The sequence below is a fragment of the Sipha flava genome, unplaced genomic scaffold, assembly GCF_003268045.1.
Source record: "Sipha flava isolate LNK unplaced genomic scaffold, YSA_version1 73_pilon_pilon, whole genome shotgun sequence".
NCBI classification, from domain to species: domain Eukaryota; kingdom Metazoa; phylum Arthropoda; class Insecta; order Hemiptera; family Aphididae; genus Sipha; species Sipha flava.
In genome coordinates, this window is record NW_020273613.1 from 2,967,684 (window position 1) to 2,975,298 (window position 7,615).

At 26.7% G+C, this 7,615-nt stretch overlaps 1 non-coding gene across 1 annotated transcript; it reads left to right on the top strand.

Moving 5' to 3' along the window:
• The first annotated feature begins 5,885 nt into the window (after positions 1 to 5,885).
• On the top strand, positions 5,886 to 6,007 carry Trnal-caa. The gene is made up of 2 exons: positions 5,886 to 5,923; positions 5,962 to 6,007. It is a non-coding gene; the product is annotated as a tRNA-Leu (tRNA).
• Positions 6,008 to 7,615: the final 1,608 nt, after the last annotated feature.

Below are 7,615 nucleotides of genomic sequence, written 5' to 3' on the forward strand. Positions count from 1 at the left end.
AAAAAAATCTAATACATGAAAGTAATTTAAAATATTTTCAGTATAATAATAATAATATTTTTTTTAAAAATTCATAAACCATGGTTAATGACCTCTCCATGGTAAGTTTCTGCATTATATCGCAGGGGCAATTAAAGATGTTTTTTGGTTTTTATCGATTTACTATCGGCAGGATTTCCGTCTCAGAATCATTCCGAATCATGAGTATATTATTGAATTTAACCATTTTTATGTATGTTCGAGTATACATAAATGGTTACAAAATAAAAGATTTTTAGAAGTATACTTAGTTTTTGCTATGTGTTTAGAGGTTATCTAATTATTTTGAAATGTCTTTTTACTCATATTTTTTTGTCAAACAGATTCATGCTAACCGAAAACCTTTTCTTTTATGAGTTTTTAAATCTATAGAGAGTATTGAAACTTAAAAGAAAATTTAATTTTAGTAAAGTTTTGATTATGGTAAATAAAATGATTTTTCACGTGTAAAAGCTGTATTTGATTAAAAAAAAAAAAAAAACCACATTTGTATAGAATATAGAAACTACTAAATTTTTGTTTGTAGAAATATTATTTTTAATAATATAATATAATGTAATTTTTATCATTGAAAATAGTTGTACTATTATCTAAAGCAATATTATGTTATTGCATTTATTTTTGATTTAATCAATAAATATTTGATATACGCTTTACGATATATAATTTAGATTATATATTTAATTAATTAAATTATACCAAAAAGTATATAAAACTTTTCTATAATGATAAATTAATAAAATATCTGGTCAAAGTATGAACCGGGGAGATGCAAAGTTTAGAATGTAACACAATTTCTATGCGTCGTAATAACTAATAATGTGATAATTACCGACAGAATTCTGCAAAGATAAAAACTTTTTTATAAACAGAAAATACAGCCCTGCTTTAATAGAATATTTACGGATTTGGTTAGTTACAAAATTATTAGTGTGTTCGATTTTAACTTTTGCGCGCGACCGGTCGGAACTTTTCACGGTTATTGGAACTAAATATATTTACTATATTTATATTATACCTAACCTACTATAGTATAGGTGGTAACTACTTTTGTATTTAAATAAATAAAAGAAATAATCAACAACTAAAGAATAATGTAACTAATTTATACAACTAAAACTGTATAGGTAGAACAAAACATATAGATGACTAATAACCTACTTTATTAAACCGGTATAATAAATTTACAAATAAAATTTATTCGCATAAAAAAAAAACTGACCGAAAATAATAATAATTGCCGATGAAAAGTAATTAATTACCTATGCAACTTCGGCGTTCATGAACTATAATGTGAACACTCATAGATAGGTTCAAAATAAAATCGCACTACTCGTTCAAGTCGACATTAATTTATGTTATTTTTTCAAGTAATAATAACGATAGAGTATAAATGGTATATCATTGTTAATTTGTTATGGACGACGTCATCATTTCGGGAAAAAAATAAATAACAATACTAAAAATAAACTAGCAATACTGTTGATCAGGAATCTTGATTCAGGACAATGTTAATGATGTCGATTACGCGTCGAGACCATGGCATTGAATGTGTTAAATATTATGAATTAAATAATATGGTTAACTTTCAGTAAAATTACGTAGATCATGAAAAAGCTTTTGATGCCCCCCGTGGTCATGGCGTCTGGTGCACGCGCACCTCTGGCACCCCCCTAAGCATGGCCCTATATGTAACTATACTCTGATAACTGATAATTTTGATTTTGACATGTCGGCCGTGCACGTGGCCCGGAGGTGCGCTTTCGACACGGTCGTCGACCCGTTTTGCGGCTGGCGCGCACGTGCCGAAAGGTGATCGCCGTGGACATCAATCCGGCCAAAATACGGTTGGCTCTCCGGAAGGCCACGAAGCTCGGAGTCGCCCACCGGATTGAATTTCGGTTGGGCGACAGCTTCGCGATGCTGTCCGGAGTGACGTCCGACGCGGTGATTACTTCACTGCCGTGGGCGGTTCCGGCGTGGGATCGAAATCGGTGGTTTAGTGCCGAAGATTTGTGCGGCCGCCAGAAGGGCGAACTAGCCGGCATTCTCGAGATGGCGCGTAAGATTGCCCCCGTTGTCGTTCTCCTCAAGCCCAAAACCATCCACATGACTCAGATTGTGGTAGTGTCGAAAGACAATGGTTTTGGGCGCTTGGAGATCGAACACGTCAGCGTTGAGGGATGGAAAAACTTCTCAAACGCCGTTCTGTACCTAGAGAAGTTGTGCGAGGCCGGTGGAGTGATCGAAGTGCTGTTAAATCTGAAATCGGTAGTAACGAAATCGGTAGTAACGAAATCGGTAGTAACGCCACAGAGACCATATGCGTAATCGCATGTTTAATCGGCAGTAGATGGAAGACAATGTGATCCAGAACATTTTTTTTTTCATCAAAACATTTATAATTCTTGTATTGTTTACTTATTTTTTTTTTTTATTCCTCAGCGACATGGACGGACAAGTCCAACCGGTAGTCTCGGGGGTGAAAAATTTCACCACCGAGACTATACACTTAGTTGACCCTTTCTTCTTATTTTATACATTTTTATTTATTTTTGTTCATTTTTTTACATTGCATACATTTTTATTCATTTTTATTCATTTATATACATTTTATACATTTTTACATAATTTTTTACAATTTTTATAATATATTTATTTTTTTCATATAACCAAGATTTCTCTTTTTATATAACAATTTTAACTTTTATTTTTATATTTTCATAATTTTTACTTCATTACCTTTTTTCTGTGTAGAAATTTTATATTTTTTTGATCTTAAAATTAGTGTTTAAATAAATAAATTATTGTTTAATGATTTGTCATGTTTTGGTTTTTTTTCTTTCTTCACAGGGTTTTTTCCTCTAAACCTATACACCTTTCATTTTAAGATGCTATTTTTTTTTCTAAAATATTACATATTGTATTATAATATATAATATATCAATATATATTTGTCTTTATATATTGTATTACATATTGATATTACAATATTACAGTATTACCGAATAATTACCTTGTTTTTTATATTAACTTAACAACTTTCATTTTTTCTTGAATGTGGAGTTTTTTTTTACTTTACTGCCCTACGTTTTTATTTGTACTTATTGCTAATGATAATTTTTTTATGATATTAAAAAAATACAACTAATGTTGTGATAAAAATTGAGTATAATTTTTATTTTATTATAATGGTCGAATCGTATTGTCTCTTGATTTAATTTTTTTTTTCATTTTTATTATTGTGAAACTTTTAAATGTATGCCAAGCTCATGGAGCTGAAGTTGGCTCCCTGCCTATATCGAATCGAATTCGGACCTATCCCCAAATTAATAACCTTTTAATAACTCCTTGTTAGTTACGAGTAACTCGTACTCGAGAGTCTCGTATAGAATTTTTATTTTCATACTCAGGATGTGACGGAGAGTTTGTCCAAACGGTAATGTTATATAATGTATACTTATAATATAATATATGAAGACCTTTATGTAAGTGTTTTGTCAAGTTTACATCGGAAGAAAGAAGAATCTATAATATATAAATGATGCCGAAGAAATAAAGTGATTTGTTATAAATGTAATTAAAAATAACAAGTTAATGTTTGGTAAAATATTTATCTACTATTAAACTTGTAAAAATATATATAATTATATATATATAGTTAAATCAAGGTGTGATGCTTATTTGATTTTCTAGCATGATTCATTTATTATTTATTTTTTCAGTAAACCATATTTTTATTTCGTTTTTTTGTATTTATATTATTATTATCATTGCAGTACACACTTGAATTTTGAATGTATTATTTATAAAACTAATATAAAAATATAGTCACCCACCTACGTATATTTTTTTAGTAAAGGAAAACTTAAATTTTTATTGATATTGTGTGTATTTTTGTATTTCATTAGAATTCAGAATGAAAAATACTAGATGAAACAAATAAAATGGTTATATACTTTTTGTTACAAAATATTTTGATTTATATTAAGCAATGTCAAAATATCACTGTTTATACTCATTGTTCATGGTTTTATATTTATAATTTGTTCTATGTTTATATTTGTTTATTTTTAGTTTTATAAAAAAAGCACCAGTTAAAAATGTGTTTATAATTATGTATTTATGCATAGGTTACCTCATAAAAACATAACTTAATTATTTGTACCAAAAAAACCTAGACTCATAATATATTGTACCCATAATAATCAATTAACTTATATATTTTACTAACAAAGTAAAATGCACACTCTTTAGGTAAAATTTGTATAGTTTGATGTATTTAAAATTAATTGTAATCATAATGATTTCTAATTCCAAAAGAAAGTTGATATTGCACTGATAATAAATCACCAATAATTAAATTTATACAATCAAATTATTTATTCATTATTTTTTGATGATTATAAAAGTACTAAATATTACATCTTTTTTTTGTTTATTAAACAAAAAATAATTGGTTCTTAATTAATATTGAATTGGTCTATAAATTCGTATGTCTTATAATTAAATTTTTTTTTAGAATAGTTTATCATAACGTTATATTTTAATAAATATCATAAAGTCAAGAAAAATAAATCATAGTTATAAATGTAGGCAGGGTGTATTTTATATTTTGCTTAAAAAGTTTTTACTGAACTTTTAAAAGTTGTAATACCAAATATAACGCAAATAAGAAATAATGATAAATATACCTAACCTACTCTATATTAGTCTACACATTCTTGTTTTTCATGAAAAAAATCGTCTGAAAATTAAATTATTTTAAAACAACAGTACATTTAGTAAAATTTCTTTTACCGCAAGAGTTTGGTTAAGTTAAACATGAGGAGAAACATACATTTTAAACTAGAAGATGCTTGTAAAATGTATACCAAATATATTCATGGAATCTTTGCTCTTCTACGCATTACCTTGAATAATAATTTATTGAATTCGATAGGTTTTTCAATTTTATTTTTAAACATAATGTAACATCATACTTGTTTATAATAAATATATAAAAAAAAAGTCTTTAAAGAAATAAGTTAAGAATTGAAAAAATAACAATATAAACATAAATACAATTGTAATCAGTTAATGATCTGACAGAAAACCAGTCTTACATTTTTTCGGTTGATCTACAATAATATTACATGCAATATAAATCATTGATAAATTAATACATCTAATATTGGTCATCGAAAGCCAAACAACTTTAAATTTTTTGGACATATTAACCAAATATAACAAATTTCACAAAATATCTTAACACTTACGTGGAAAATGGAAAAACATACTTTATAACATTAAAAGAATAAGTTAATCACTAATCACAATTCATAAAAGTAGTCAATTACATTCGCCATTTTTAAGCAACAGGTATGAAATAATGAAATAAAATCCTTTTTACATTTTTGAATAATAGGTCAACTGTTTTTATTATGATTTTTTTGGTATTCGTAAAGTAAAAACAATACTTTCAAGAATATAAAAAATTAAAGACATAATATACGATTTATAGGTAAATTTTCAACATTCAATTTTGCACACATACTGAGTTGTACCTATATCAAAATATAATTTTATTTTATTTTACTAGTATAAATGTAAAAAAGAAAAGAAACCTAGCAGGCTCAGAATGAAAAATAAAATTTTAATCTAATCCAAAAACTATTTTCAAAATAATTCACTCTCGTAATAATTCGAAAAATAAGGAAAACTATTGAAATGCTGTGAGAATTTCCATTATCGACTTGTAACTATTAATAAAATGTAATTAATGGTTATTTCTAAGTAAAAAAATGTTTAATTATTGTTAATTCCCTTTTGATTTACATATTGTAGTTTGTGTAAAAAGATTCCATGTCAGGATGGCCGAGCGGTCTAAGGCGCCAGACTCAAGGGGATCCCTTGGCCTACTATGTAGGCTTGTGTTGAGCGTTCTGGTCCTCATCTGAGGGCGTGGGTTCGAATCCCACTTCTGACAAATTTTTTGCAATTTAAATGTAAAAATTGAATATAGTTTTGATTAATTTATCTATACAAAAAAAAAAACCATTATTACCTACATTTTAAACTATTTTTGCTTGTGTTTTTATGAAATTATATTGAAATATTAGTTATTTATGGATATGAGTATTAGAGAAACATAACAATTACCTTGTTTCTATACATATATATATTTTTTTGATTCACTTTCGCATAGTGAATCTGAATTTAAATATTAAAGTATTTCTTTCAATCAAAAAACATCAAATTATTATACAGAGTACATTTTTTATTTTTCTTATTATTTATATTACCATAAAGTGTATACTTATTATTTTTCTGATTTTAAACCTTAAAATCATATAGATTATCAAAGATTTTGAATGTGTTCGCTACACCGTTTTAGAACTTAAAACCCCTCAAAATCTCAAATCCTATTTGCGCCTATGACGGTATTTGAAGATATATACAGCTAAACTAATTATTTTATGAGATTAGGCATCTAATTTTAAGTTACGTTAATGGTTTTATGGTGACAAATTTATACATTAGCCAATATATGTGTTTGAGCCGTATATATACATAACACCAAGTGGTTAGTGCAAATAATTCGCAATAAACTTTTGTTCAATTATTTATTGTAATTTAGAAAGTTTAATGAACTTATTTTACCTGCAGGTTTACAGGAAGTTTCTACTTAAATTGTGTTTTAATCTATTTAAAAGGATTATCTGACAGAGTTCGAGAGAGAGATTAGGTAAAATAAAATGGATTGAGTGGATACAATTTTAATAGAATAAGCAATACAAAAATAAAGATGTTTATTCGTAGTATTACAACATTTTACGCACTAGAGTCTAAGACAAGTATTTAGGATTAGAATAATCCATAACAGTGGTTCCCAATCTGTGAGACGCAAGGTAAATATTTATTTTATATATTACACTATTATATATTTACTATTAAATCGACAGTAATTTGCTTTTATTAAAAAAAAATAAAAATTTTTATTTTATTTATTCGTGGGAGACACTGTTAATTTTTTGTTTTGTTTTGGGGATACATGAACCAAAACATATCGGAAACCAATGGTATAGTTACGTTAGGGAGGAAGGGTGTAAGGGTATTCCATCCCCAAAATTTTTTTTTTTTACTGATATTTAATTATTATTTATTAATATTTACATATTATTGTAAAATTGTATTAAAAATTAAGTAACAAAATAATTTTCATTAAATACGGGACATAATAATAATACCATTTTAAATGTAATATTATTGTATAGGACCTCGTATTAAGATATACTATAAGAATATTATGAATTGACTCTTTAACACCCCCCCCCCCCCAGAAAAAAATTATATACACCATTCTATAAATTTTAATTCTTTTAAAAAAAAAAAAAAAAAAATTGGACTGGATACGAAGAACGAGTTAAGGCACTCGTTTCATAAATTTGAAAACGATAATAAATGATTGCAACCGAAAAACAATTCTGAGTAAAAAAAAGTTTCATTGATATAATATGTTCAGTGTTATGCATTATCTAGATGATTTATCTAGATAAAAACCTTAATATTTTTATCTTATCTAGATAACAATAAT